Consider the following 11,193-nt stretch of genomic DNA (forward strand, 5'->3'; position numbering starts at 1 on the left):
TGGAGATAGTGGGCAGCCTTGTCTGGTGTCTGATTTTAGAGGAATTTCCTTGAGTATCTCTCCAATTATTTGATGTTGGCTATTAGCTTGCTGTATACAGCCTTTATTATGTTTAGGTATGTGCCTTGTATCTCTAATCTCTCTAGAAATTTAAACATAAATGGGTGTTGGATTTTGTCAAATGCTTTTTCTGCATCTAAGGAGATGATCATGTGGTTTTTCTCTTTCAGTTTGTTTATATGGTGTATTACATTGATTGATTTCTGTACACTAAACCTATATTTAATGAATGAATGCCGCCTACTTGGTTATGGTGAATGATATCTTTGATATGTTCTTGTATTTGCTTTGTGGGTATTCTATTGAGTATTTTTCCATCTATGTTTATAAGAGAAATTTGTCTGAAACTCTCTTTTTTTGTTGGGTCTATCTGAAGTTTAGGTATCAATGTGGCTGTGGCCTCATAGAAAGAATCTGGTAATGTTCCATCCATTTCTATCTTTTGGAGTAGCTAGAAGAGTGTCATTATTAGCTCCTCTTTGAGGGTCTGGTAGAGTTCTGCACTGAAACCATCTGGCCCTGGCCTTTTTGGTTGGGGAGCTATGAATATTCCTTCTATTTATAAAGCAGAAATAAGGCTATTTAATTTGTTTATCTGACCTTCTTTCAATTTTGGCAAGTGAAATCAGTCAAGAAAACTGTCCATTTCTCTTAGATTTTGAAATTTTGTGGAATACATGCTTTGGAGTAGGATCTTATGATTCTTTGTATTTCTTCAGTGTCTGTTGTTATGTCTCCTTTTTCATTTCTGATTTTGTTGATTTGGATAGTATCTCTCTGTCTTTTAGTTAGTTTGTCTACCTTGTTGAATTTTTCAAAGAACCAGATCGTGGTTCTGTTGATTCTTTGAATTGTTCTCTTTGTTTGTAATTTATTGATTTCAGCCCTGTGTTTGATTATTTCCAGACATCTACTCCTCTTGGGTGTTTCTGCTTCCTTTTTCTTTAGGGCTTCCAGATGTGTTGTTAATTTGCTTATGTGGGATGTTTTATTTATAATGTCACTTAGTGCTAAGAATTTTCCTCTTAGCACTGCTTTCAAAGTGTCCCACGAATTTGGGTATGTTGTTCCTTCATTTTCATTAAATTTCAGGAAGTCCTTAATTTCTTTCTTTCTTTCTTCCTTGACCCAGGTGTCATTAAATAGAAAGTTGTTTAGTTTCCATGTATATGTAGGTTTTTATTATTTCTGCTGTTGTTGAAGTCCTTCCTTAGACCATGGTGATACAATAGGATACAAGGTATTATTTCAGTGTTGTATCTGTTGAGGCTTGCTTTGTGACCTACTATGTGATCAGGTTCGGAGAAGGTTCCATGAGGTGCTGAGAAGAAGGTATAATCCTTTTTATTTGAGTGAAAAGTTCTGTAGATATCTGTTAGATCCATTTGATTCATGACGTTGGTTAGTGTAGTTATTTCTTGGTTTAGTTTCTGTTTCAATGACTTATCCTTTGATGAAAGTGGGGTGTTGATGTCTCCCACTATTAATGTGAGAGGATCAATGTGTGGTTTAAGCTTTGTTAATAGATCTTTTACAAATGTGGGTGCCCTTGTATTTGGAACATAGATGTTGAGAATTGTGATGTCATCTTGGTTGACTTTACCTTTGATGACTATGAAGTGTCCTTCCTCATCCCTTTTGACTAATTTTGGTTGAAAGTCTATTTTATTAGATATTAAAATGGCTACACCAGCTTGCTTCCTGTGACTGTTTGCTGGGAATATCTTTTTCCAGCCTTTTACCTTGAGGTAATGTCTATCCTTGTGCCTGAGATGTGTTTCTTGAACACAGAAGAATATTAGATCTTGTTTATGCATCCATTTAGCTAGTCTGTGTCTTTTTATTGGCAAAGTGAGACCATTGTTGTTAAGAGATAGTAATGACCAGTGACTGTTAAGTCCCTTGATTTTGATGTTGGTTGCAACAGAGAGTTTGTGTCATTGTGTTATTGCAATGGTGTAGTTATCTACTTCCCATGTAATTTTTGTTGTAGCTTGTTCCTTTGTGGTGGAGTTTTCCTTATAGTAATTTCTATAAAGCTGGATTTGTGGATAGGTACTGTTTGAATTTACTTTTGCATTGGAATATTTTGTTTTCTCTATCAATGTTTATTGATAGTTTCTCTGGGTATAGTAGTCTGGCCTGGCACATGTGGTCTCTTAGGGTTGGCAGGACCTCTGTCCAGGCCCTTCTGGCTGTTATGGTCTCTGCTAAGAAGTCGGGTGTAATTCTGTTAGGTTTGCCATTGTATGTTACTTGGCCCTTTTCCCTTGATACTTTTAATATTTTTCTTTTTTTCTGTATATTTTGTGTTTTTACTAATATGTGGTGGGAAGATTTCATTTTCTATTCTAGTCTATTGGGTCTTCTGTAGGCCTCCTGTATGTTTATAAACATCTCCTCTTTAAATTGGGAAAATTTTCTTCTATGATTTCTTGAATATATTTTCTGCATCTTGGAGTTGGGCTTCTTCTCTTTCCTCAATGCCTATTATCCTCAGGTTTCCTCTTTCATGGTGTCCTTGATTTTTTGGATGTTGTGTGTCAGGAATTTTTCAGATTTAGCATTTTCTTTGATGGTTGCTTCAAGATCTACTTTTGCATCTTCTAGTCCTGAGTTTCATTCCTCCATCTCTTTGATTCTTTTAGAGAAGCTCACCTCTATGTTGTTTGCTTTCTTCTCTAAGCTTTCACATTCCTGTTTTCTTTCTGTCTGTGCCTTTATTATTGTTTCCATTTTCATCTTCAGATCTTGAACTGTTTTATTGATTTCCTTCATTTCATTGTTTGTATTTTCCTGAATTTCTTCCAGTGCCTCTCTATAGGCCTCTTTTATGTCTTCCACCTGTTTGATTGTGCTGCATTTATTTATGGATTTTAATCTTTAACTCCATTATCATCTTCATTACTAAGGAGTTGAGGTTATTTTCTTGTATAACAATTGTTTTTGAGTTCTCTGGGTTGCTTTCTTTTGGATAGCTAGGATCTGGAGTGGCCATATTGTTTTTGTTTTTGTATTTTTTTGTTTTTATGCTAGCCTTTAGTTATCTTGTTGTTGCTGATGTTGGGAGGTAGTCTCTGGTGTCTTTCACTGGTCATTGAGAACAGTTTTTCTGGTGTGTGATTATAGGTCGACGGTTTTTGCCTGTGGTTGTCAGAGAACTCTTCCCCGAGACAGGCAGGTGACCTGGATTTGGCTCCTTGAGACTTTGCTCCCCACACTGAGCTCCTCACTGGATCAGCCAAGGTAGGTTGGTGCTGGTGCTCAGCAACTCTAGTACAGTTTGAGGCAGTGTATGTGTAGAGACTGTTATCCTGTCTTTGGCTGGGCTTTGGATTCCCTGCCCTCAGGCCCTGGGCCTTTGGGTCCTAGGCTCAGATAGCCCTCGAGTCCCTCATCCCCTGCTGGCTTCCAGAAGAATTTTTTAGCTTTCTGCCTGCTCCAACTAGGTAGTGGGGCCTAGGTTCCGAGAGAGAGAGAGAGAGAGAGAGAGAGAGAGAGAGAGAGAGAGAGGGAGAGCAGATACTGCCTTCTGATTGTTTGTGGTTGGGTAGATTTTTGCCCTATCTCCTCCATCCTGCTAAGCCCCACCAAGAGCACCTGAGTCCTTCCTAGGCTGGGGAGCCTGGCTACACTGGGTCTGTTGTGACCAATTGTGCTAGGACTGTCCTCTGGGGCCAGCAGTTAGGCTCCTGCACAGCCCTGCTCAGATAGCTACTGTGGTCAGTGACTCCTGATAGCATCTCTGGTATTAGACCACTGCATGGTGGCTGGATGTCTCTGGTCTCAGACCTCCCTGCTGTAGCTGAGCAATGTTCCCACAGCTGTCTGGGCCCCAGTGTGCCACCTGGACTTTCTGTGGACTGACACAGAGTGGATAGCGGGGTCTGACGACAGATCCACCCATTTACCCGAGACTTCCCTGGGCCAGGATCTCTGATGCTTTCCTGCCAGGATTTCAGTCCCAAATACAAAGTTTGTGCTGCCAAGCAAGGCCACAGCTCACAGCTTGCAGCTTGCAGGCGGGGACTGGACTGCTATCCTCCATGGGCCACTGCATGACACAAGGTCATACCCACCCACGGTCTGTACTGTGCACATCTCTCTCACCCAGTGATCCCCAGATTCTGCGGTCCATGGCTCCCAGTAGCATCTGTGGTCTCCTCCCTGCAGATCAGACACTGAGTGTCTTCGTCATCACCATCTTGGAACTTCCCCCAAAATACAAATCTTGGAAATGTCAGATAAATTCTGTTGAAAGCTAAAAATGTAGATGGCATTCTTCACAGAACTCTAGTTCATATGGAAGCACAGAGAGACTAGAGAGATGGCTCAAGCATTAAGAGCATGTCCTGCTCTTTCAGAAGACCAGAATTCAGTTCCCAGCAACCATGTCTGATATCTTGTCCCAGGAGAACCAGTGCTCTCTGGCTTCCACAGACACTTGTGCATGTATGGTATAAACAAGTCATTGTCAGAGGGATGAGTCTCTTGCTTCCTCAGAAGAGCGGCTATTCAGGGCTAGGCAGCATCTTGCTGACATCGAGGTCCCAGTTTTTAATTGTTGATCTTAGTACCTGAAGTATCCATGTTCTGCTGAAGAAGCCATCTCTTTTGCCAATGTGTTTAAGGTTATGCCCCACTCTGTACTACCAGGTTCAGTGTATCTGGAGTCATGTTGAGGTCTTTGATCCACTTGTACTTGAGTTTTGTGCAGGGTGATAGATATAGGTCTATTTGCATTCTACATGTTGACATTCAGTTAAACCAGCACCATTTGTTGAAGGTGCTTTCTTTTCCATTGTATATTTGTAATTTCTTTATCAAAACCAGCTATCCACAGGTGTTCAGATTTACATTTGGGTCTTCCATTCAATTCTGCAGATCAACATGTCTATTTTTATGCTAATACCAGGCAGTACTTATTACTAAAACTCACTACTAATAGAAATCAAAGGTTGATATTCTACATTTCTAAAGAATAGTTATTAAATATTTCTTCTTTCATTCATACTTTCCCCTTTTTTTTTTTAAAAACCTGACTGTTCCCTTCCAATGCTCATTTGTGGTCTTGAAGTTTTACTTCCTTGGTATTTAATTTCTGAAATTCTTTGTCTATTTTGGATAATAGTCTGCGATGACTAATTTTGTTTTTCTACTTTACTGCATTCAGAAATAACTAAAACCTAAGGTTCTGGGCACACTAGTGAGGGATTTTCTTCATTGGTTTATTTGAGGTGGAAGGTATACACTAAGTCTAGGCCCCACCTTCTAGCATCAGCCTACATAAAAGAACATGGAAAAAGTTAGGGTTACTTCTTCCACATGCCCTCACACTTTCTGGCTGTGTATACCGTGTTGTTGTTCCATCCTTGGTATGAGAAACCACTTCTTTAGGAATCCATAACAGATGAGACCAGCAGCTCTGTAGGAATCCTCAGGTCCAGCAGCAGATTGGGACATCTGACACATCTGGTCCTGGGGACGGAATCACTGGACCCTTGGCTTCCTGTCAGGAGGCTGTCACTATTCTTTCTTTTGCTGCACAGAATTTTATTTTCATGAGGTCTCACCTGTTGATCCTTGAGTCAGTTCCTCTGCCTTTAGTGTTCTGTTAAAAAATATTGCTTTTACCAATATATTGAAGGATTCCCCTTGTTTTTTCTTCTAAGGCTTATGTTTCCAGCTTTAAAGTAAGGCTTTTGATCCATTTTGAAATGTTTTTTGTAGGACGTTAAGGACAAAAATCTAATTTTGCTTTTCTCCAGGTGGGTGTCCAGTTCTGTCAGCACATTTGTTGGACACTTATTTTCAAATGTTGTTTTGGTTGTTGTTTAATTTTTGTTTTTTGATCCTTGTCAACAATTAAGTGGGCATTGTGATGCATCTTGATGCCCAAAACCTCTGTGCTATTCATTGGTCTTCCTGTCTATTTTTGTACCACTTGCAGGAAGCCTTACCACTATGGTTGTGTAGTACAATTTAGCATGAGATACTGTCATATTTCCAGCAGTGTTCTTATTCCTTAGGACTGCTTTGGTATTTGTAGTCTTTTGTGGTCCCACTTGATATTTTTGTTATTTTTCTAAGCCTGTGAAATATGACATGGGAATTTTGATATGTACTCCATTAATTTTTTATATTAATTTTGGCAGTATAAATTTTACTGACAAGGCTGTTTCTGCCTATTCAGGAACAGGGAGTATCTTTCTATCCTGTATCATCTTCTGTGATTTCCTCTTGTGATATTTTGAAACTTCAGAGGAGTCAACCCCATTTTCTCTCTCACATTTTGAAAAACCAACATATAGCATAATGAAAACTGCACATATGAGTACAGTATAATGTGAGGAAAAGACAGCAAGAAAGATGAAAATAAGAAAACGAGGAAGGAGCACAGGCGATGGGCAAGAGCAATGAAAGAGCACATTAAAGTAATTGTTTTTTATTTCTTTTTTATACTCTTTATTGTTTCTTACTGAATTTCTCACTTACATCCCAATCCCATGCATCCCATCCCCTTCTCATCTGACCTTTGTCCTTGAAAACCCCACATGAAAAAAATGAGAAAATAAGAGAAGATTGAATTTGGAAGGAGATTTAAATAATTCCAGAAATAGTGTCACTATTCTGTAATATCCAGAAGTTTATTTTTAGTCACCAAAAATATGGTGCCTGCCAATTTTTCCCCAAGTGGGTTGCCACATTTGAAGCTATCTCCGTGAGGAGGTTCTGCAATGCTCATTACCTTCTTTGAGTTAGGCTGGGTGTTGCCAGGAAACCTGGAGTCCTGCCAGGAGACAGTAAACCTGTCTCATTTTCAAAACAATAAGAAACTTTAGATGCCATATTCTGGAGGTCTCTGAGGTTTTTGAAGACCTTACCTATCTATTGAACCTAGAATATGTATTCTTGTGGTAAAACTGAGTAGTGCAATGAGTTAAAGATAAACCTTATGTTACATCAACATATAACATTCTATACCAATGAATTAAAAAATAACCTTGTGAGTAACAAATTAGGCCTTAAGTTGAGGAGTAGATTCAATAATCTACGTCTTGTCATATCATCCTTATGCATTTCTATATTCTCAGAGAGAAATCCCCGAGTCCAATCTCCTTCTCTCTCTCTGAATAAGACCAATAGTAATGTAACTAACTCCCAATGAAAACAGACATCCATAGCTCGAAACCTTACCCAAAGCCCCTTTAAGGGAAATGGACATAGTCCTCTTTTTAAGGCTTCTTCTGGCTGATTTGGGATGAATAATACTATGTAGGGGCTGAAATAAAAATGGTAAAATGGTTAAACAAGCTAGAGACAGCATTTGTAGTCCAGTCCCTAAATGTTGAAATTCCAGGCTTAATAAAAGTCCTGTGTGAGACAGTTTGAAGTGCTGGACCAATTGTCTACCAGGAGCTTTTCTTTGAAGCTGTCCTGGGAGATCGTCTGTTCTGATGACGAACAGCAACCAAAGCACTTGTGTCTGGATCATGAAGAATGCAGGGTTTCATCATTTTAGCATGCTGGAGGATGAATCCTGTCATGTCTGATCCAGCGCCAGTGTCTGGTTCTTTTGTTCTGAAAATATATAATTTCTCACAAACATTATACAGTTCTTCAACTACAAATGCATGAGGTGAGCAGGATGCACAGAGCAATCAAAGCTGGTTCTGTAGTTTGAATTCTTGTACATACAGACTGACTTAAATTAGCAGTCTCCCTTTCATCCAGTTCTGTTTCGTTTTGACCTCTTTCAAGGAGGAAGTATAATATTACCACTACCAAAGACTGTACAACCCTTATTTAATTGAAGTGAAAATGAGATTGTATGGTTTTAAATGTCCTCTCTAGGTTCTGTGTTGCTTGATATATAGGACAGGATGCTACTTGTTTCCCAAGAAAATGTGTCTCATTTTTAGAGACAAGGTGGTTTCCCTGAGCAAAAGACAAGGCATTAAGCTTTAAATAAACTTATACATACCCTAGGCATCTTGTACCCGGGTTTTCACACTTGTGGAGGGCATTTTTTTCTCATACCTTATCTCCATAGGGACATTTTCACTTTTTAGTTCTGAATGTCCTTCTCTAGGCTCTATGCTGCCTGACGTATGGCCAGGCCACTACCTGTTTCCCAAGAAAATGTATCTCATTTTAGAGACAAGCCAGTTGCCCTGAGCAAAAAAGAAGGCATTAATCTTACCTGAGGCATCTAGTACCTGGGATTTTGCACTTGTGGAAGTGTTTTTGTCTCACTCTTTCTCTCCATAGCAGATCGATGCTGATGTGTAATTTGTCGCCTGTAAGTCCTCGGTGTCTTTTTGCATCTGGTGTGGCCGTCACCTGTCCCCCATGAAAGTAGCTCATGTTTAGAGGGATAAGCTGGCTTCCAGAGCAGTGACACAACAACTCACCATATGAAGGCATGCAGCTTGCTTGTCTGTCTCCCCACCCAACCTTGGTCCTTACATAGACCAACAGAATGTATCTCTTAGGCCAATTACCCCTTCCCATCCCTTTTCCCAACTGAAGATCCATTTTTTTTTGTTTTTTTGAGACAGGGTTTCTCTGGGTAGCTGTGGCTGTCCTGGACTCACTTTGTAGACCAGGCTGGCCTTGAACTCACAGCGATCTGCCTGCCTCTGCCTCCCGAGTGCTGGGATTAAAGGTGTGCGCCAGCACGCCTGGCTGAAGCTCCATTTTTAAGGAGATTGGCTGGCCTTTTTTTTCAGAGCAGTTACATCATTTTCTTTACATAAACCTAAGATTAATGTGTATCCATCCTTTAAATCAGTAAGGACATATAATCAATTGTTAAGAAAATGGAACTTACATAGTAAAATGTAAGGAAAAATTTTGTCAATTTAAATCCTAGGCTGTGTCTGCAAGTAACTTATCAGTAGGGGATTATGCTTAGAACTCACAGAGATCAGCCTGTATTTTTCTCTATTGTGTTAAGATTAAGGGTGTATGACATGACAACTCTGCACAAATATTTCATTTCAATTCCAGTCAAAATCTATAGAAATATCAAATAAAATTCAAAAGTTAACAAAAAATACTAAGTCTTGGGTCAGTTGCTCCAATTTAGGCTTCAGTAAGCAAAAGCCTGTCCACCATTATTTTGAATTCAGTTATTGCTAATTTGCATAGGTGGACCCTTTCCAGAGAAAGCTGACAAACATCTTGCAGCTAATGAGTTCTGAATTCCAGCCGCTATCAACTCTATGGAAAATAGTTTGGCTTCTTCTTAACTTCTCATTTTTGGTAAATTAGCTTTGCGTGTCCCAGCTTTCTGCTGTTCTCCCTGAAAAACAAAAGCAAAAACAAAGCCTAAAAAGGATCCAGGGGCCTTCTGCCATAGTGACTTGGAGAGTGACCACAGCAGTCTCTATTATTTGCGTTATTTCTTTGGGAGATATTTCCACCACCAAACTATATCAAAGTATGGGTTTTCAAGGGTGTGGATACACGAAATTCATTGGGCATCATTTTCTTGCAGATATGTATCTGTATGGCCTAGGAAGCCAATAGCTGACACAAAGAAACTGAAGTGTAATTCAAAGTTGGTAGCACTACGCTGGGCAGAATCTAAACTACTAGTAATGTACTAGTAAAGTAAAACTAAACTAATCTAATATTATGTCCTCATAACCTACTCTATTCTAGGCACTTGCCAATCTGATTGTCCTTGGGCAGCTTCTCTCCACCAACCCCTCTGTCAACTGTTCATCTCAATTGTCAACCCCTGGCTCCTCCTCCTCTCCAGGAAGTCCCACCTTATACTCCCTGTCCTTCTGCCCAACTGATTGGCTAAACAGCACATTATTGACCATTGCTACATCCACTCAGGCATTCCTGCACTCATATAATTGAGATTATTATATGCTGAAAGAATTTTTTGCATGTCTGCCTGTGAAGATATCCTGCTATTCATATACAGTTCCTTTTCAGGGGAATTATCAACCTTCATTATACCTTGCGTAAGTAACGTACAGTCAAAACCAATTATCTCTTTAAGGAGGATCAGAAATGCAAAAAGTTTTATACCAGTAGATTATGTGAGTAATTTTGATACAATTAATATCAGGACTTTAGTTCATAGCAAAGGAAACAGCCTCTATTAGTCCCACAATATGAAAGGAGAAGATTAAAATATCCAGAAATATAACGTAGTGATGAGCAAACAAAATCTAGGTAGCTCCATGGGTTACCTGGATACACACACACACACACACACACACACACACACACACACACACACACACACAAACACAGCTGTCTTCAGTGCAAGAGCATCCTGTCTCTCCCACAGCTGACGTCACACAGTTCTCAGCATCTTGTCCTCTTAGCTCAGATTCTCAGCTCCCTCCAGTCCAGTTCAGTTTTCTCAGGGGCTGCATCCCTGTCTTTCTAATTCCTGATCTAGATCATTAAACCATCATTCAAGATCTTAACAAGGTTCTGTTTGTCTATAGAAAATGCTAGGCAGAGCTGTAGACAACACCATTGCATCCTCAGAGGGAAGCCAATGAGATACATGGCAATACCTAATAAACATGTAGTTTCATCTGCCATTTTTGATTCATTATAATACTTAACTATGTATGACAGTAACATGTGATCAAAGGACACATGGAAAACAGTTGCTTTGAGATTTCTCTGTGACTTCCTAGCAGCTTCTGGAGAGTCAGAGTGAGTCAAGATTCACTCATCAGACTATTCAGACAGATTCTTCCTCAGTATGATCAGTCATCTTGATGGTTAGTGAGATGATGTGCAGCAGGGCTGCCTAGCTGTATGTGGAGCAGTATCCAGTCTCACTGAGCACTGTCAAACTGTGCAGGTATACCTTAGTGCTGTAACTGTTGTTAGGACTAACAGGTTGTTGATAGCAACTTAAACAGAGAGACAGAGAGAGAAAGACAGAGAGAGAGAGAGAGAGAGAGAGAGAGAGAGAGAGAGAGAGAGAGAGAGAGAGAGAGAGAGAGAGAGAGAGAGAGAGAGAGAGAGAGAGAGAGAGAGACAGAGACAGAGACAGAGACAGAGAGAGACAGAGACAGAGAGAGAGACAAAGAGAGACAAAGATAGAGACAGAGAGACAGAGAGACACAAAGAGAGAGGAGAGAGAAA

Source organism: Acomys minous (assembly GCF_964271855.1).
Source record: "Acomys minous genome assembly, chromosome: 18".
Lineage (NCBI taxonomy): Eukaryota > Metazoa > Chordata > Mammalia > Rodentia > Muridae > Acomys > Acomys minous.